General features: G+C 44.5%; 1 long non-coding RNA gene across 1 annotated transcript; it reads left to right on the top strand.

Annotated features, from left to right (window-relative positions):
• Window positions 1-10,907: 10,907 nt before the first annotated feature.
• On the top strand, window positions 10,908-17,945 carry LOC125140594. The gene is made up of 4 exons (XR_007139826.1): window positions 10,908-10,969; window positions 11,410-11,526; window positions 11,960-12,008; window positions 17,936-17,945. It is a non-coding gene; the product is annotated as an uncharacterized LOC125140594 (long non-coding RNA).
• Window positions 17,946-21,852: the final 3,907 nt, after the last annotated feature.

Genomic DNA, 21,852 nt, shown 5'->3' with positions numbered 1-21,852 from the left:
GGCTTCACCTGGGGAAGGTGTTCAGCTTCGTACATCTGAGTGCTCAGGAGTTTCTGGCTGCTTTATACACATTTCTCTCCTTCATCAGCAGAAATGTAACAGAACATCAAACCTCTGATCTGTCTGATCTTCTCAGGAAGTCAAACCTGTCTGATCTCCTCAGGAAGTCAAACCTGTCTGATCTCCTCAGGAAGTCAAACATGTCCGATCTCCTCAGGAGTGCAGTGGACAGGGCCTTACAGAGTGAGAATGGACACCTGGACCTGTTCCTCCGCTTCCTTCTGGGTCTCTCACTGGAGACCAATCAAACTCTTTTACGAGACTTAATGCCACAGACAGGAAGCAGATCTCACAGCAAACAGGAAACAGTGGAGTACATCAAGGAGAAGATCAGGGAGAATCCATCTCCAGAGAAATCCATCAATCTGAACAGGAGCTGGATGTGTTTGATTTGAGGAAATATGATCCATCACATGAATGTCTTCTGAAGCTGCTGCCAGTGGTCAAAGCCTTCAGAGAAGCTGAGTGAGTATTTTTATTTATAACTGTATTACTGCATGGTTTATTATTTTAATGTAACACTGAACTGTACTGTTTGGTTTAATGTGTTTTAATAGTTCCTATGTGTATAGTCAGTGTTTTAGATTGAACAAACGAATGTCTGTATGTTGATCCATCTAAAGCTAATACTTGTGTATATACAGTGTGACTCATTTAAAGGTAAGAAGTTTGACTTTGTTTATTTCTGATGCTGTGTGCAGTCGTGCTGATGTGACGTCACTCTGTAAACAGGGAAGGAGCTCAGATTTGAGAAGAAAACCCCACGTTCACTTCTCAGTTGTGGAGGCATGAAAGACATGATCCCATTTACTCTGTGGAGAAAGAAGGGTTCACTAAGTTGTGTTGAAATAGTAACAGTGACATCTGTAGTAAACAGTACAATGTTCTTTCTAATATCCTTTATTTACATTGTTTATGATCGATGAGAGATTTTTACACATCTATATTTTATAAAAAATACAAATCATTATCAAGAATCGTTTATAAGGTTAAAGACTGTAATCTTTCTCTTTAGTTTGGATGTGTTTGGATGTATGTGAACACTCCACCTGTACTCAGGTCCACACCAAACACCTGAACCAGTGTGTGTGTAAAATCAGAGGTCTGGAGGTGACAGATTTGTACGTGTACGAGCACAGAGAACAACACACACCAACTGTTTTAGTGTCTCTGTGAAATCCAACATATAACTGAGTGTAAAGTACGACTAGTATTGTCATGTTATTACCTGGTAGTGTACAGCTGTATAATTCTTTATGTTCTGTAATAAAATGCACTGTATCTGCAGTGTTGGGTGTAGAAACTTGAACACAGATCAGAGTGTAGTGTTTGTAGGCTGCTCGCTCTCACATGTGTGTGTTATGTACATGACCTAATGGTCTTATAATAAATTGTAGCTGAGAGATTGTGGAGTGCAGAAAGACGTCCCTGCTCCTGTAAATGTGCTGATGTGGTGTCCTGTCCTCTGATTTGTGTGTGTGACACAAACACACTGACAGTTCTGTTACATCTTCAACTTTAGCTGGATTATGGCTGTCTTTGTGTGTTTGAGATCAGTGTCCTGATGTTTCATCATTTCTCTTCCAGTCTCCGTGACTGTAATCTGACAGAGGAAAGCTGTAGAGTTCTGTCCTCAGTTCTCAGCTCAAACTCCTCCAGTCTGAGTGTAATGTGTCTGTCTGTGTTTTCCCCTTGTTTCTGTCTGCCGTCTCTCCCTGATGTTAATTGTTGACCCCGCCCACCTATCTGTTACCATGGACACTAATTACATTCATTCTCTTCCCCAGGTGTTTTGTCTTAGTCCTTGTCTGTCTCTGTTTTGTGATTGGTTCTCGTTCTCCATATATACTCTGTCTGTTCACTTCAATGTTGTTGGTCGTTTTTGGTGTTGGTGTGTGCATGTCTATGTTCCCGTTTCCTGTTTGTTCCGCGTTGCCTGCCTGTTTGTGTCTTGTTTAGTAAAAACCTCTAAACTGCATTTGGATCCTCACTCGTCTTTGTCTCACCGTGTCACATCGTGACAGAACGACCAACCCCCAATGGATCCAGCAGAACTCCTGTTTTGCCTACGTCAGGAGGACGCCCCAGTTGAGGAGTATACGGAGGTATTCGTGGACCTATGCAATGAGGTCAACTTTGGGGAGAAGGCCCTAAAAGACATTTTTAAGCATGGACTAAGGGATATACTGCGGTATCTGATGCCGTCTACCTGGGAGATCAAAACATTCTCAGAGTTCGTCAACCTGGCATTGCTCCTGGACGGGTCCACGCTAACCTTGAGCACTGTAGAGACGGAAGCCGGCCGTAAGTATTTTTTGGGGGGGGGCAGCAAGCATCGGGATCCGTGGGCCACAGAGTGGAATCAGCCACGGACGCCCGAATGCTCCACAGTGCCTCCGCCCAGACCAGTCCCGTGCACATCCGTGATTGAGCCAGTTCCCATGGCTACCGTACCGGCGAGCTCAGCTGAGGTCCGTGCTAACCGGCTGGTCTCCAAATTGGCGGATACCCCGATGAGGTCGGCTCGGGCGGCCGGCATCCCTAAGCCGCCAGCTGGACCAGCCGGGTCGCCGGAACCAGCCGGGTCGCCGGAACCGACCGGGTCGACGGAACCGACCGGGTCGACGGAACCTGCCGGGTCGATGGAACCTGCCGGACCGACCGGACCGATTGGGTCGACGGAACCGACCAGGTCGAAGGAACCTGCAGAACCGTCCGGGTCGACGGAACCGACCGGGCCGACGGAACCTGCCAAACCGACCAGGTCGATGGAACCTGCCGAGCTGACCGGGTCGACGGAACCGACCGGGTCGATGGAACCTGCCGTACCGACCGGGTCGACGGAACCGACCGGGTCGATGGAACCTGCCGAACCTGCCGAGCCGACCGGGTCGACGGAACCGACCGGGTCGACGGAACCTGCCGAACCGACCGGGTCGAAGGAACCTGCCGGGTCGATGGAACCTGCCGGACCGACCGGGTCGACGGAACCGACCGGGTCGAAGGAACCTGCAGAACCGTCCGGGTCGACGGAACCGACCGGGTCAACGGAACCGACCGGGTCGACGGAACCTGCCGAACCGACCGGGTCAACGGAACCGACCGGGTCGACGGAACCTGCCGAACCGACCGGGTCGACGGAACCGACCGGGTCGAAGGAACCGGCCGAGCTGACGGAACCAGCCGACTCAGCCGGGTCGACCGAAATGACTGAGTCAGAGAACGCGGTCGACATCATGACACCCAAACTACCTGAACTCTCTGCCTGGCCTGAACCTATGCATGTTTCTGTTTTCCTGTGTTTTGCTTCGCTGGACTTGCCAGCCCTTCTACCTCCTGTCCCTGTTCATAGGCCCAAAGCACCACCCTGGCTGCCAACTCCGTTCTGGTCTCTGGCTCCGCCTCCAGCACCACCCTGGTCTCTGGTCCTGCTCTGGCCTCCGGCTCCGCCTCCAGCACCACCCTGGTCTCCGGTCCGGCTCTGGTCTCTGGCTCCGCCTCCAGCACCACCCTGGTCCCCGGTCCTGCTCTGGTCTCTGGCTCCGCCTCCAGCACCACCCTGGCCTCCGGTCCTGCTCTGGTCTCTGGCTCTGCCTCCGGCACCACCCTGGCCTCCTGTTCTCCCGGCGCCGCCCTGGCCTCCTGTTCTCCCGGCGCCGCCCTGGCCTCCGGCTCTGCCGGCGCCGCCCAGGCCTCCGGCTCTGCCGGCGCCGCCCAGGCCTCCGGCTCTGCCGGCGCCGCCCCGGCCCCCGGCTCGGCTGGCGCCACCCCGGCCTCCTGCTCGGCGGGCGCCACCACTACACGAACCCGACCCGCCCTCCCACCCTGGTTGCGCCTTCGCTCCACTCGCCTGAACTGGGTTTTGTGGACTTGGGAGCGTCTGGAAGCCGCTCGTGGGGGGGGGCTCTGTAATGTGTCTGTCTGTGTTTTCCCCTTGTTTCTGTCTGCCGTCTCTCCCTGATGTTAATTGTTGACCCCGCCCACCTATCTGTTACCATGGACACTAATTACATTCATTCTCTTCCCCAGGTGTTTTGTCTTAGTCCTTGTCTGTCTCTGTTTTGTGATTGGTTCTCGTTCTCCATATATACTCTGTCTGTTCACTTCAATGTTGTTGGTCGTTTTTGGTGTTGGTGTGTGCATGTCCATGTTCCCGTTTCCTGTTTGTTCCGCGTTGCCTGCCTGTTTGTTTGTGTCTTGTTTAGTAAAAACCTCTAAACTGCATTTGGATCCTCACTCGTCTTTGTCTCACCGTGTCACATCGTGACACTGAGAGAACTGGACCTGAGTGTCAATAAACTGCAGGATTCAGGAGTGAAGCTGCTCTCTGATGGACTGAAGGATCCACACTGTACACTGGAGATACTGAGGCACACACACACACACACACACACACACACACACACACACACACACACACACACACACACACAGCTTTAATAAACACTACAACATCCAGTTCTCCTCTGTGGTAACTGTAACTGTAGTGATCTGATATATTATCATTGTTGTGTGTGTGAGATGGAAAGTAAATGTACTGTATATAAAGATTTTGTGTAGTTCATGTTTTCAATACTAAAACTGAGTGTGTTAAGTGTGAGAAGGTTCTCTTTCTTACAGGATGGAGGGCTGCAGTATTACAGATGAAGGTTGTGCTGCTCTGGCTTCAGCTCTGAGGTCAAACTCCTCATCACACCTGAGAGAACTGGATCTGAACAATAATAAACCAGGAGAATCAGGAGTGAAGCTGCTCTCTGATCTACTGAAGGATCCACACTGTAAACTGGAGACACTACAGTGAGTTACTGACTTACTGTCTCTTTACTGTATGATATTGTGTAATATTCACTGTGTGCTGTAAAATGTCACATCTAATGTGTGTATTTATGCTTCTGTTGTTCATAAGTAATGTGTTTAAATGTGTCTGTAATTCTGTCCTGTTTTGTTTTCCAGCATTAATTATAAGACACTCACCAGGTCTGGTGTAGGACAGGAGTCTCTCCTCAGACCTTTTTCCAGGATAAAGCAGTTATGGTGGTGAAGCGTTAGAACACGTCCCACATTTCCAGCAGTTTGGGAGCTGAATCATTCATATTCAGATGTAGAAGATCCATAACAATAACTATGACTGATCACATCCTTTTATCCTCTCAGCTACAACTTCACACTTTAACATCTTTTACAATCCAAAGTCAAATCCTTTAGCCTCTTGTGGCTAATATTATAATATTATATAATAAAATAAAATAAAAAAAAATTTTTATTTAAAAAAATAAAATAATTTTAAGACGTTTTAATTCAATTGTGCATCATGCTTAAGCCATAACAAGTTACAATGCCAGTTAAATTCAAAATTGATCTCTGTATTTAAGTCCTGTATATCATTAATAAAAGAGCAAATAATTAAGGAAAGGGCGAGGTAACTCAGGATATCATCTGTCACTTTGTGGCCATTTGATTCAAGGTCTGAGTCAAGAAGGGATGTCAAACATTAGAACTCATTCCTATGATAATGAAGGGTTCTGAGAAAGACTGTTATGTTAATGGGATTAAGGGTGGGTAAAATTCTAGGATCTGGGGTCTCATTTATCTGGGGTCTCTAAACTGTGCGTAGGATCCCTACTAAAAGTTTACGTGCGCGCAAAAGCCAAAAATGACGTACGGCAAAAAATATTCCGATTTATAAAACCGTGCGTACGCACACCTGTAAGCAATGTTCCCGCAGATGTGCGTAAGTGAACCAGCCTCATATGTACACACCCATTTTTACACGCCCATTCAACGCTCCACAACTGCATGGGCACGAGAGTGGACCTCGTTATAATGAGTTTCCTCTGCACTCTGCGGGTTTAAAAATAGGGTGAGGAGCCAGCGTCTCAGGGGCAGCCACTGGGGTAACCACTGGGGTAGCCACTGTCACCTGCAGGTTACAATTATATTACAAACAAAATTGTTACAGTTTACATTTTAATATTGTTAAACTCACCAAGAAGCCAGCCATCACGTAGCTACTGCACCTGCATTTAGTCTGTTCCCTACACTGTTATGTGTCAAGATAAAGGAATCATGTGTTGAACCAGGCCAGAGTGCCACAATGTTTGTGAGGGTCGTGTTGGAGTCACATATGATTTACACATTAATAGAATGCACATGCTTTCTGTTAACATAAGCAAATTTATTCTCAGATGGTGCCCTTATAGCAACATGTTCTCGCACAGTGTAGGGGAACCTGATGTATCTCGCACAGTGTAGGGGAACCTGATGTATCTCACATAGTGTAGGGGAACCTGATGTATCTCACACAGTGTAGGGGAACCTGATGTATCTCACACAGTCTAGGGGAACCTGATGTATCTCACACAGTGTACGGGAACCTGATGTATCGTCTCCCCATATTAAGTATACCATTCAAAACGACAGATATTATGGCACTCAGGGACGGCTGTGATATACCAGACCTATAGGGTGAGATGATTGATTCCAATAGAATTATTTCATATACAAAAAGGTTTTAGACACAAGGTTGAGGATTACTTATAGTTTTTTTTATATAAATAATTTACCTGTCTGCCAATTCCCGCTGGAAACAGCCGGTTGCCAAGAACCCCAGAGTGGTGAGGACTTGTATTTGGACTGGGATGGCATGGTTCCGGCGTGTTGCCCCCTCTAATACTGGACCCAATTCAACACATAATTCTAAGAGCACAGCTCTAGGGAATCTAAATCGGCTTATTAGCCAGTCATCATCATGGGCCAGGAAATCATCATGGTCCCTGAAAACTCGTTCTCTCCTTATTCTCCCATTGGCGTAATCCTCCAACAGTGCCAGCAGTGCCATCATGAAGCATTACATACCCGGGTCACCGGAGGATCTAGACTGAATTTAGACTGATCGTTAACACCTTGACAAAATCACAGAATTAATTTGTGGGCGAAAATTTAAGACGAAAATGTTATAGTGAACACATGCTTCTTCATGATGGTTTTGTAATGAACACCGTAATAGTTAGGACCGATGATGAGGAGCGATTGTGCTTCATGACTGTATTTGCAGACTTTGACATTTTATGATATATGTACATTAAGGAAAATATTTAGTTTGTACACTGTGTTCTGTAGTTCTCTAATAAAAGGGTATTTCATGCTATTCTGTATCACATGTAGTCGCACCATCTCCTCCTGTGCTCCCGTTGTGGACAATGTGACTGTAAGGCAGCGCTGAGCATTATTTTGTTTTTAAATACATTTTGAATTACGTTTGGATTTTACTAGATGTATATAGCCTAAAACAATCAGCACAAATAACACTGTTTAATTTAATCCTCATGATAATGTGGATATAACGTATGAAATGGAGTGAAAATTAAATGTCATTAATTCTTATAATCGTTCTTCTCACATGAATTTTCTACAATCTAACTTCAGTTCACGACCTCACCATCTGTGTCGCCAATTCCCTTTGTCTCCAGAATGTGCGTACGCACGTCACAAAGTTTTCTTAAAGGTGCGCACATTTTCCTGTCAAGTTTGTTTTTTATAGATCACAAACTTTGCACGCTTTATAAATGAGACCCCAGGTGCTACAGGATCTTAGTGCTGCCTTTGACACGGTAGATCACACCATACTCTTACATAGACTGGAAAACTGGGTAGGGCTTTCTGGGATGGTCCTAAAAGGGAGAGGTTACTATGTGAACATAGGTAACCATAAATCTGAGTGGACATCCATGACATGTGGAGTCCCACAGGGCTCAATTCTCGCACCGCTTCTCTTTAATTTGTATATGCTCCCAATTGGTCAAATAATGAAAAAGAACCAAATTGCTTACCACAGCTATGCAGATGACACCCAGATATACTTAGCCCTGTCCCCTAATGACTACAGCCCCATTGACTCTCTATGTAAGTGCATTGATGAAATTAACAGTCAGATGCGTCAAAACTTCCTCCAGTTAAACAAAGACAAAACCGAAGTCATTGTATTCGGAAATAAAGATGAAACTCTCAAGGTTAACACACACCTTCACTCTAGAGGTCTAAAGACACAAAATAAAGTCAGAAATCTTGGTGTAATTTTAGAGTCAGGCCTTAATTTCAGTAGTCATGTGAAAGCGATAAGCAAATCAGCTTACTACCATCTCAGAAATATAGCCAGAATTAGATGTTTTGTCTCAAGACAGGACTTAGAGAAACTTGTTCATGCTTTCATCACCAGCAGGGTGGATTATTGTAATGGACTCCTTACTGGGATCCCCAAAAAGACCATTAGACAGCTGCAGCTCATACAGAACACTGCTGCCAGAATTCTGACCAGAACCAAAGCATCTGAGCACATCACTCCAGTTCTCAGGTCCTTACACTGGCTTCCAGTTACATTTAGAATAGATTTTAAAGTATTGTTACTGGTTTATAAATCACTTCATGGCTTAGGACCGAAATACATTACAGATATGTTAATTGAATATAAACCAAGCAGACTACTCAGATCATTAGGATCAGGTCAGTTAGAGATACCAAGGGTTCACTCAAAACAAGGTGCGTCAGCATTTAGTTATTACGCCACCTATAGGTGGGATCAGCTTCCAGAAGAGATCAGATGTGCTTCAACAGTAGACACTTTTAAATCAAGATTAAAAACACATCTGTTTAACTCTGCATTTACTGAATGAGCGCTGTTCTGCTTCACACTGACTGTGCTGCTTCACCCTGACTGTGCTGCTTCACACTGACTGCGCTGCTTCACACTGACTGCGCTGCTTCACACTGACTGCGCTGCTTCACACTGACTGCGCTGCTTCAGACTGACTGTGCTTTTTATCTACATCACTTTTACTCCCGTTTTATTCTTTTTAACATATTTTAAACTGTTTTTATTAAAATCACATTTATTTTCTTTAATTGTTCTTTGTTTTTATTATTATTTTATCGTGTGTCTTATTTCTACATATATCTTTTTTTCTCTCTTATAAATTGTTTTCTAATTTCTATGATTTTATAATTTCTACTTTGAATGACCTCTGTGTATGAAATGTGCTATACAAATAAACTTGCCTTGCCTTTCCATACATCCAGCAAGAAGGGTGCTAGTAGCATTAAAAGAAAGACTGAGAGAAAATAGAAGGTCTGATAAAGGAAGGAATAATCAGAAAAATAGAACCTACAGAATGAGATCTAACCATGAGATAAAACCAGATGGAGATCTAAATCTGTGTATAGATCCAAAAGACTTAAACAAGGCCATCCAACATGAGCACTACAGACTTCCAACAAAGTCAGACATTACTAGTGCAATGAGTGGAACATGTTATTTCTCCAAACTGGATGCCTCATCAGGATTTTACCAGATAGTCCTAGATGAGAAAAGCATAAAATGATGCACCTTCAACACACCTTTCGGAAGGCATTGTCCAACGGTTTAGCAGAGAAAGGAGTTAAAATAGTGAAACACCTTCTAAAAAAAAGCCACCGAGACAGGGAGTGATCCGTACCTGGCTATTCTGAACTATAGAGCTTCACCACTGGAGAATGGACTTTCACTGGGCGGAAATGCTCACAAACAGGAAACTACAGACAAAGCTACCATCGATAAAGCATCAAATGGTACGGAGTAGGTGGGATTCTGCAAATGAAAGACAGATTAATCACTACAATAAAACAGTAAGACCACTGAGCCCACTTGCCCTAGGAGAAATTGTACGAGTGACATGTGATGAACAGTGGGGACCATTGGCCAAAGTGATTAAAGAGACTATGCCCAGGTCATACGAAGTGCTAACAGAGTGTGGGACAATAATGAGGACAAACACAAGACATTTGCTAAAAGTGTCTCAGAGAGAAATAAAAATCAATGAGAGTGAGACAAATGATCTGGAAATTGCAAAGCAAAATGAATACTAAAGCAAAGCAATACTAAAGAGTCTGTAACTGTAAATAGACAGGATGCTGTAGAACAAACAAAACGTCCTAAGAAACAAATAATAAGGCCAAAAAGACTAATTAGACGAAAAAGAGGAAATGTTACAAATTGTGGATAAATGAAAACAATTTGGTGTAATGTTTGTAGTCATGGGCAGAGGAACCACTATATGTGGGTGGGACAGGACCCGCCCACTTTCTAAGACCAATAATATTGGACCCGCACACTTTCTAAGACCAATAATATTGGACCCGCCGACTTTATATGACCAATAATATTGGACCCGACCACTTTATATGACCAATAATATTGGACCCACCCACTTTTACCTATTACCACTTTTTTCTATTTAGCACATATGTCCGTTCCCTTTTCAGCGCGCCGACAGTCGAATCCATTCTGCTTGAGGAAAGTCCTAATAAATAAAACTCCATTCCGTGTTTTACCTACAGCACTGACCAAGCTGCTGCTTCCTGATATCAATGGGCGTCGGAAACATTGTGTGTGTGTGTGTGTGTGTGTGTGTGTGTGTGTGTGTGTGTGTGTGTGTGTGTGTGTGTGTGTGTGTGTGTGTGTGTGTGTGTGTGTGTGTGTGTGTGTGTGTGTGTGTGTGTGTGTGCGTGTGTGTGTGCGTGCGTCAGCGTCACTGTACTTCCCCCCTCTGCAGTATAAACTGTAATGAAAGTGAAAACTAAAAGATTTGAGGAGTAAAAACACAGTGAGTATCTAAAGCTCTAATATATAAACACACTGAAGTGACACTAGATACAGAAGAGTTTTGTGGGTTTGTACTGAAGCTTTAATGTACACAGGTTCTTTTATAACTTGATAGTGTGACTATTTCCTGTAAGTGAACTCTGTGCTGATTCAGGGTTTAATTTAACACACCGATGTTGGAGTGAAGTAAACGTGTGTCCTGCTGTAATCTGGAGAAGGAGACATGACCTCCAACATGAGTGTGTCTGGGAAACAGGACTTAAAGAAAGACGAGAGGTGACTTACTTTTACATTCACCAGTAATAAATACACACCGTCTCATGGGAACACATCTGTATCTCTAAACACTCACTAGTTAACACAGGAAGTCAACTTTAAGGTGTTTAATAGCAGTGAATATATCACTGATCTGATCTAAGAACAGTTTAGACAAATCATTGACTGAGAGAAGAGTAAAAAGGACGGTGTAATGTGGAGCATAAGAGCAGCAGAGCTTTGTGTCAGTGAACTCTACAGGCTTTAAGACCCAGCTGAGTCAGTTAGCTGTGATTGGGACTCCTGATATCAGTGTAATTCCTGACTTATGAAGCCTGTCTCCTGTTTGAATAAGTGTACAGACTGGATCTGAATTAAAAAGATGGAATTATTGGTGTTTAATGATGAACACATTGTTTAACAGTGCTGAGTATTAATTATTGCTGATATTTCTGTTCTAGAATGATGGAGGGAAAGAGATCAGACTCACCAGAACCCAGCTGTGTGTCCATGAAGAGTGACGACTCAATGGAACTTCCATATAACTTCAGAGCCAGAGACAGTTCTACTGATGTGAGGTCAGTATAGTGAGGTGTTTTACAGCAGTGTTCCACCTGATCAAACTCACTCATCTCATTATGAAGCCCTTCATGAGCTTTATCAGGTGTTGAAGCAGTAAAACACTAAACTGTGCAGTGCTGCAGCTCTCGGACTGGCAGTGAGGAAAAGTGAATTAAGAGTTCAGTTCAGTCTGCAGTCCCTGAGCTGGAGGGTCTGTGGTGCTACAGAAGAACATTTACACCTGGGACATTAATGACAATATAAAGATTTTATTCATTTATTCAAACATTTGTTTCTAAACATGTTGGTGTCAGTTAGGAAATCCTGAAACCAATGTATTGTGTTAAGAGGATAGTGTTAAATATCTGTGTGTGTATTTATTAGTGTGTGATTTGTGCAGCTATGAATACATATAGTCCATATTACATGATGGGTTTTGTTTGTTCACAGACCACAAAAATCAAACATCAGCAGAAAACAGCTGGACTCTATATTCAAGGTGTGTGTGTTGTGTTTAAAGTGTGTAATGTGTGTGTTGTGTTTATAGTGAGGATAATGTGTGTGTTGTGTTTAAAGTGTGTAATGTGTGTGTTGTGTTTAAAGTGTGTAGTGTGTGTGTTTGTGTTTAAAGTGTGTAATGTGTGTGTTTGTGTTTAAAGTGTGTAATGTGTGTGTTGTGTTTAACGTGTGTAATGTGTGTGTTGTGTTTAACGTGTGTAATGTGTGTGTTGTGTTTAAAGTGTGTAATGTGTGTGTTGTGTTTAAAGTGTCAAGTTTCAAGTTTATTTGTATAGCGCTTTTTACAATAGACATTGTCTCAAAGCAGCTTTACAGAACATAAACATAGAGCAGAAGGTAAACATAATTAAGGATAAAGGAAATAACGAATAATAAAAGAAATAAGAATTAACAGAATAAAAATTCTAGATTATTATTAGATGTATATAGTTCACAATGTGTATGTATTTATTCCCCTATGAGCAAGTCTGAGGTGACTCAGGCAGCAGTGGCAAGGAAAAACTGCCTTAAATTGGTAAAGGAAGAAACCTTGAGAGGAACCGGACTCAAGGGGGAACCCATCCTCATATGGGTGACAGTGGGGGTGTGATTGTAATATACAGTCATTTAAATGTTGTATTGGTGTAAGGATCATGGACTTTGGATCTCTTTAGTATCACAGAGTCTAACTGGAGATGTCTCAGGATTCTTAGAGTCGGCCTCGGCTCAGTGGACGTCCAAAGGCTTCGTCCCACAGAGGACGTTGGGAGCTGGTACAATGTCTGGATGCCTCGGGATGGGTACAAAGAGAGAAGCAGTGGAAAGGGATTAACATATCTGCTGTTCATAAAAAAGTGCCGGTCTTATGTACTGGTGCATGATATTATGGGATGTATTATGTGTACGCCTGACTAAAGAGATGAGTTTTTAATCTACATTTAAACTGGGAAAGTGTGTCTGAGCCCCGAACACTATCAGGAAGACTATTCCAAAGTTTGGGAGCTAAATAAGAAAACGCTCTACCACCTTTAGTAGACTTAGATATTCTGGGAACTACCCAAAGTCCTGAGTTTTGTGATCTCAGAGAGCGTGAAGGATTGTAACGTGTTAGAAGACTAGTTAGATACATGGGAGCTAAACCATTAAGAGCCTTGTACGTAAGTAGCAGCAGTTTGTAGTCAATTCTAAACTTAACTGGTAGCCAGTGTAGAGATGATAAAATTGGGGTTATATGGTCATACTTTCTTGTCCTAGTGAGAACTGTGGCAGATGCATTTTGGACTAACTGTAACCTTTTTATTAAAGATGCAGGACAACCACCTAGTAATGCATTACAATAGTCCAGTCTAGAGGTCATGAACGCATGAACTAGCTTCTCAGCATCAGAGACAGACAGGATGTTTCTCAGCTTGGCAATATTTCTAAGGTAAAGAAGGCTGTTTTGGTAGTATGGGCGATATGATTTTTAAAAGACAAGTTGCTGTCTAATATAACACAGAGGTCTTTCACTGTCGAGCTACTAGTAACAGTACATCCCTCTAAATGGGAGTTAAATTGTGAGAGTTTCTGTGCACTGGTTTTTGGACCTATGAGTAGTATTTCTGTCTTATTTAACAATAGAAAGTTGCAGCTCATCCAGTCTTTTATCTCCCTAAAGCATTGAGTTAATTTGGACACTGTGGCTATTTCATCTGGTTTTGATGAGATATATAACTGTGTGTCGTCAGCATAACAATGGAAACTAATCCCATGTCTTCTAATAATGTTCCCTAATGGAAGCATGTATATAGAGAAAAGCAGAGGTCTGAGAACTGATCCTTGAGGGACCCCATAATTAACTGGTAATAAACTGGAGGATTCACCATTTAATTCTACAAAATGGTATCGATCAGACAGGTAGGATGTTCTTCTCCTTCTTCTTCTTCTTCTTCTTCTACTACCGCTTATCTGGGGCCGGGTCGCGGGGGCAGCAGTCTAAGCAGGGATGCCCAGACTTCCCTCTCCCAGGACACTTCCTCCAGCTCTTCCGGGGGAATACCGAGGCTTTCCCAGGCCAGCCGAGAGACATAGTCCCTCCAGTGTGTCCTAGGTCTTCCCCGGGGCCTCCTCCCGGTTGGACATGCCCGGAACACCTCCCCAGGGAGGCGTCCAGGAGGCATCCGAAACAGATGCCCGAGCCACTTCAGCTGACTCCTCTCGATGTGGAGGAGCAGCGGCTCTACTCTGAGCTCCTCCCGAGTGACCGAGCTCCTCACCCTATCTCTAAGGGAGCACCCAGCCACCCTGCGGAGGAAACTCATTTCGGCCGCCTGCATCCGGGATCTCGTCCTTTCTGTCATGACCCAAAGCTCATGACCATAGGTGAGGGTAGGAATGTAGATCGACCGGTAAATAGAGAGCTTCGCCTTGTGGCTCAGCTCTTTCTTCACCACAACAGATCGGTATATCGACCGCATCACTGAGAAGATACACCAATCCGCCTGTCGATCTCCCGCTCCATCCTTCCCTCACTCGTAAACGAGACCCCAAGATACTTAAACTCATCCACTTGAGGCAGGAGCTCTCCACCAACCTGAAGGGGGCAAGCCACCCTTTTCCGACTGAGAACCATGGCCTCGGACTTGGAGATGCTGATTCTCATCCCCGCCGCTTCACACTCAGCTGCAAACCGTCCCAGTGCACGCTGAAGGTCCTGGTTTGAGGAAGCCAACAGGACATCATCATCTGCAAAAAGCAGAGACGAAATCCTGTGGTCCCCAAACCGGACCCCCTCCGGCCCCATACTGCGCCTAGAAATCCTGTCCATATAAGTAATGAACAGGACCGGTTACAAAGGGCAGCCCTGCCAGAGTCCAACATGCACCGGGAATAAGTCTGACTTACTGCCGGCAATGCGAACCAAACTCCTGCTCCGGTCATATAGGGACTGGACAGACCTTAACAGCGGGCCCCGGACCCCATACTCCCAGAGCACCCCCCACAGGTCACCACGAGGGACACAGTCGAAAGCCTTCTCCAAATCCACAAAACACATGTGAACTGGTTGGGCAAACTCCCATGAACCCTCCAGCAACCTGGCAAGGGTATAGAGATGGTCCAGTGTTCCTCGACCGGGACGAAACCCGCATTGTTCCTCCTGAATCCGAAGTTCGACTATCGGCTGAATTCTCCTCTCCAGTACCCTGGCATAGACTTTTCTGGGGAGGCTGAGGAGTGTGATCCCCCTATAGTTGGAACACACCCTCCGGTCCCCCTTCTTAAACAGAGGGACCACCACCCCAGTCTGCCAGTCCAGAGGCACTGTCCCCAACCTCCATGCAATGTTGCAGAGGCGTGTCAACCAAGACAGCCCCACAACATCCAGAGACTTGAGGCACTCAGGGCGGATCTCATCTACCCCCGGTGCCTTGCCACTGAGGAGCTTCTCAACTACCTCAGTGACCTCAGCTTGGGGAATCGACGAGTCCACAACTGAGCCCCCGCCCTCTGCTTCCTCAGTGGAAGACATGTCGGTGGGGTTGAGGAGATCCTCGAAGTATTCCTTCCACCGTCCGAGGATGTCCCCAGTCGAAGTCAGCAGATTCCCACTCCCACTGTAAACAGTGTGAGCAGGGCACTGCTTCCCCCTCCTGAGGTGCCGGACGGTTTGCCAGAATTTCTTCTAGGCCAAACGATAGTCCTTCTCCATGGCCTCACCGAACTCCTCCCAGACCCGAGTTTTTGCCTCCGTATCCACCCAGGCTGAAGCTCGCTTGGCCTTTCGGTACCTATCAGCTGCCTCCGGAGTCCCCCGAGCCAACCAGGCTCGACAGGACTCCTTCTTCAGCTTGACGGCATCCCTTACTTCCGGGGTCCAACACCGGGTTCGGGGATTGCCACCACGACAGGCACCGGAGACCTTACGGCCACAGCTCCGAGCGGCCGTGTCGACAATGGAGGTGGAGAACATGGTCCACTCGGACTCAATGTCTCCAACCTCCCTCGGGATCTGATTGAAGCTCTGCCGGAGGTGGGAGTTGAAGATCTCTCTGACCGGAGACTCTGTCAAACGTTCCCAGCAGACCCTCACAGTACGTTTGGGTCTGCCAAGTCTGTCCAACTTCCTCCCCCGCCATCGGATCCAACTCACCACCAGGTGGTGATCAGTTGACAGCTCCGCCCCTCTCTTTACCCGAGTGTCCAAGACATACGGCCGGAGGTCAGATGAAACAACCACAAAGTCGATCATCGACTATCGACCTAGGGTGTCCTGGTGCCATGTGTACTGATGGACACCCTTATGCTTGAACATGGTGTTCGTTGTGGAAAAACTGTGACTAGCACGAAAGTCCAAAAACAGAACACCACACAGGTTCAGGTCGGGGGGGCAGTTCCTCCCAATCACGCCCCTCCAGGTGTCACTGTCACTGCCCACGTGAGCATTGAAGTCCCCCAGTAGAACGATGGAGTCCCCAGTCGGAGCACTTTCCAGCACCCTTTCCAGACACACCAAGAAGGTCGGGTACTCTACACTGCCATTTGGCCCATAAGCACAAATGACCATGAGAGACCTATCCCCGACCCGAAGGCGCAGGGAAATGACCCTCTCGTTCACCGGGGTGAACTCCAACACATGGTTGCTGAGCTGGGGGGCTATGAGCCCACACCAGCCAGCCGCCTCTCACCATGGGCAACTCCAGAGTAGTAGAGAGTCCAGCCTCTCTCAAGGAGTTGGATTCCAGAGCCCAAGCTGTGTGTGGAGGTGAGCCCAACTATATCTAGTCGGTATCTCTCAACCTCCCGCACCAGCTCAGGCTCCTTCCCCCCCAGCGAGGTGACATTCCATGTCCCTAGTGCCATATTCCGTGTCTGGGGATTGGGTCGCCGAGGCCCCCGCCTTCGACTGCCACCCAATCCACATTGCACCGGCCCCTTACGGTTTCTCCTGCAGGTGGTGGGCCCACAGGAGATCGGCCCCACGTCGCTCTTTCGGGCTGAGCCTGGCCGGGCCCCCGCATGCGAGCCCCAACCCCGGGCCTGGCTCCAGGGTGGGGCCCCGGTTGCGCCTTACCGGGCGACGTCACGGTCCTTCATATTAATTCACTCATAAGGGTTTTTTTGAACCGCTCTTTGTCTGGCCTGTCACCCAGGACCTGTTTGCCTTGGGAGACCCTAGCAGGGGCAAAAAGCCCCAGACAACATAGCTCCTAGGATCATTCAGGCACGCAAACCCCTCCACCACAATAAGGTGGCGGTTCAAGGAGGGGAGGTAGGATCTAAACCAGTTTAAAGCCTGTCCATGAATACCTGTGTAATTTTGTAAGCGATCTAGGAGAATGTTGTGGTCTGTAGTGTCGAATGCAGCACTAAGGTCAAGTAGAACTAATAGTGACATACAGTCTTGGTCCGAAGCTAAGAACAAGTCATTTGTAACTAACAAGTGCAGTTTCTGTGCTCTAATGGGGCCTGAAACCTGACTGAACTCTTCAAGGACGTTGCTCTCCTGTAAGAAGGAGCTCAGTTGAACAGACACAACCTTTTCAAGTATTTTAGACATAAACGGAAGGTGTGAGATAGGTCTGTAATTTGATAGTTCATTAGGATCTAAGTTAGGTTTTTTGATGAGTGGCCTAATAACTGCCAACCTAAAAGACTTTGGGACGTAACCTAAAGATAACGAGGAGTTAATGATATTAAGTGTGTAATGTGTGTGTTGTGTGTAAAGTGTGTGTTGTGTTTAAAGTGTGAAATGTGTGTTGTGTGTGTTGTGTGTAATGTGTGTGTTGTGATCCCTTGTCATGTCTTGATGTGCAGCAGCATTATGGGTAATCAGTTGTATGAGTTTTAAATGTGATAATAAAAATAGACTTTTCTTCTTGTGATAAAATAAAAGTCTCTCTCACTGTAACATGATAATATTTAGATCTGTTCCTGTGTGTTTCTAACCAGGAGCTGGAACACAAAGTCATCACTCTGATAAAGAATGAGCTGAAGAGGTTTAGGAAGCTCCTGAGTCCAGATTACCCAGCATGCACTGAGAGGGAGGGGGAGGATGAGGAGGATCTGCACAGTGTCAGAGACGGAGCGCTGAAGATCACACTGCACGTCCTGAAACACATGAACCACACAGATCTCGCTAACACACTGTACAACAGTAAGAGCTCTGAGTCATGACTTTATTCCATCAGCTTCACTTTAGAGAGAGGAAATAGTTTTAGATATGAAGACTTTTAGTTTTACATTTAATTTTAATATCATGTTGTATCTGTTCATGGTCCTGCTTCAATAATATTTAGTCCATCAGTCAGGAATTAATAGCAGTGTTTGTACGATTTTGCATTATAACTATTTATTAATAAACTAGATATTACTTTGTTTATTAGAGTCTGTAGGTTCTGTGTATCAGACAAAGTTGAAATCCAATCTGAGAGAGAAGTTTAACAGAATTAATGAAGGAATCTCACAGCATGGAAGCTCAGCACTTCTGAATGAGATCTACACTGAGCTCTACATCACAGAGGGTTGGAGTGGAGACGTCAATAATGAACATGAGGTGAGACAGATTGAGGCAGTGTCCAGGAGACCAGCAACACAGGAGAAACCCATCAAATGTAATGAGCTCTTTAAAGACAAGTCCATCAGAACTGTGCTGACTAAAGGAGTTGCTGGAATTGGAAAAACAGTCTCTGTGCAAAAGTTCATCCTGGACTGGGCTGAAGGAGAAGTAAATCAGGATGTCACCTTCATTTTCCCACTTCCCTTTAGAGAGCTGAATCTGATGAAGCAGCAAAATCTCAGTCTGATGAAACTTCTTCATCACTTTTTCCCAGAAATAAGAAAACTAGAATCAATAGACTGTGACTCCTACAAAGTGGTGTTGATCTTTGATGGTCTGGATGAGTGTCGACTTCCTCTAAATTTCCAGAAGAATGAGATATTGTGTGATGTGACAAAGTCAGCCTCAGTGGATGTGCTGCTGACGAACCTCATCAAGGGGAATCTGCTTCCCTCTGCTCTTCTCTGGATAACCACAAGACCAGGAGCAGCCAATCAGATCCCTCCTGAGTGTGTAGACCAGGTAACAGAGGTACGAGGCTTCAGTGATCCTCAGAAAGAGGAGTACTTCAGGAAGAGGATCAGTGATCAGAGCCTAGCTGATAACATCATCACACACCTGAAGTCTTCAAGAAGCCTCTACATCATGTGCCACATCCCCGTCTTCTGCTGGATCTCAGCCACTGTTCTGGAGAGAATGTTGGGTGGAGCAGAGGGTGGAGAGATCCCCAAGACTCTGACTCAAATGTACACACACTTCCTGATCTTTCAGATCAAACACAAGGACCAAAAGTACCATCAGAAACATGACCCTGATCCTCAGCAGACCAGAGAGAGTATCATGGCACTGGGAAAACTGGCTTTCCACCAGCTGGAGAAAGGAAACCTGATCTTCTATGAGGAAGACCTGAGAGAGTGTGGCATTGATGTCAGAGAAGTGTCAGTGTACTCAGGAGTGTGTACCCAGATCTTCAGAGAGGAGTTTGGGCTTCACCTGGGGAAGGTGTTCAGCTTCGTACATCTGAGTGTTCAGGAGTTTCTGGCTGCTTTATACACATTTCTCTCCTTTATTAGCAGAAATGTAACAGAACATCAAACCTCTGATCTGTCTGATCTTTTCAGGAAGTCAAACATGTCTGATCTCCTCAGGAGTGCAGTGGACAAGGCCTTACAGAGTGAGAATGGACACCTGGACCTGTTCCTCCGCTTCCTTCTGGGTCTCTCACTGGAGACCAATCAAACTCTTTTACGAGACTTAATGCCACAGACAGGAAGCAGATCTCACAGCAAACAGGAAACAGTGGAGTACATCAAGGAGAAGATCAGGGAGAATCCATCTCCAGAGAAATCCATCAATCTGTTCCACTGTCTGAATGAACTGAATGATGATTCTCTAGTGCAGGAAGTACAAACTTACCTGAACAGAGAAGGTGACAGTCTTCTCAGAGACACCAGTCTCTCTCCTGCTCAGTGGTCAGCTCTGGTGTTTGTGTTACTGACCTCAGAACAGGAGCTGGATGTGTTTGATTTGAGGAAATATGATCGATCACATGAAGGTCTCCTGAAGCTGCTGCCAGTGGTCAAAGCCTCCAGAGAAGCTGAGTGAGTATTTTTATTTATAACTGTATTACTGCATGGTTTATTATTTTAATGTAACACTGAACTGCACTGTTTGGTTTAATCCAGTGTTGTAATGTAACGGAGTATAAACACTTCGTTACTGTACTTCAGTAGAAATGTCACATATCTGTACTTTACTTTGCTATTTAAATTTATGACAACTTTCACTTTTACTCCACTACATTTCCTAGATAAAACGTAAACTTTTACTCCGTTATATTCCCACTAAACATCTTCATTACTCGTTACTACAAAACAAACTCAGCAGAAATGTGTGTGACTGTAATAAGGGAGGTTTGGTGTATCACTGCTCCTAGATTGTATTACGCTCCGCACGCTGTACGGGGAAGCACAGGTACGCACAGCGTGCACGCACAGTCAGATCTGGAGGCGTTTATCTATAACGGCGGCAACCAAAAGCAACCAAAAGCAGTGAAATGTCACTATTCTTATTACCAGAGTTGTAGCACAAACTAAATATTAATGCAATATCAATACTAAATAAAAATAACATTTATTGATTTGGTCTTTGTGAATATTAGTTTATTAATGACGTCATTCATCGGACACACTGTTTGTAGAGAATACACACACACATGAACTGATCTGATTCAAGACTGACATCATTACATCATGCATAAAATTTTGGTGTCCACTTTTAACATTTAATAATACCATAACTTTTGGCTTACTGTGTAGTCATATAATATATAATATAAAAATCTTCTTGTTTTAAATTCTCACGGAGGGATAAACGCCCTAAAGATGAAGCCCTAGAACTGCCCCTGAACTTATACCTACTGAAAATTTACTTGTTACTTTTACTTCAAATACTTAAGTACATTAAATATCAGAAAATGACTTTTGATACTTAAGTACAGTAAATATCAGATACTTTATGACTTTTACTTGAGTAATATTCTAAAAGGTGACTTCCACTTCTACCAAAGTCTTTTTCTAGTACAATACTTGTACTTTTACTCGGGTATTGTTTACTACTTTATACAACACTGGATTAATGTGTGTTAATAGTTCCTGTAATCATCTTTACACAAACCTCTGGTACTTTTACAGAAGATTGTGTCACTTTTTACACTAACATGTTATATCTGAACTGAGGGCTGGGCCACATGGACAACATCTTATAACATCATATGAGGCATTTTATAGCTTTTATATATGAAATTTAAAATTTAAAAAATTTATGTAAAAATATCTCTACAAAATAACTGCATGCATTTAAGAACTAAAGACATTTCTGAACTAAACACCAGTGAAAGTCACCTTTTTCTGTTCTGTTTATGGGTAGTTGACGTGACATGGCTTTTTCACTGTCACAGAAGATAAAACATAATTTATTTCACATTTTCATAATTTAGAATACTGTAAATGGTTAAACATTTTCTTGTTTTATATGAATTTGTTGTCTTAATACCCAAGTTATTGTTAGTTTTTTTAGAACTTTGAGCCAAATCTCAAAATTGTCCTATGGTGTGACGGTAGACAACATTATTTCATAAATATTACATTTTATAAATAAAGAAAATAATGTTTAAAAATCTTAATGAACACTCCTGGCATAATTGTGCAAGTGTCTATTTCACTAAGTGGCCATCACTTTTCATATACATACATTTCTAAAAGTGTAGGAATTTCATAAAGTTTGTCACAGAAAAAAATGTCCTTTGGTG

This window comes from Tachysurus fulvidraco, unplaced genomic scaffold (genome assembly GCF_022655615.1).
Source record: "Tachysurus fulvidraco isolate hzauxx_2018 unplaced genomic scaffold, HZAU_PFXX_2.0 HiC_scaffold_56_np12, whole genome shotgun sequence".
Classification (NCBI taxonomy): Eukaryota; Metazoa; Chordata; class Actinopteri; order Siluriformes; family Bagridae; genus Tachysurus; species Tachysurus fulvidraco.
This window is presented reverse-complemented; position numbering and strand designations above follow the sequence as displayed.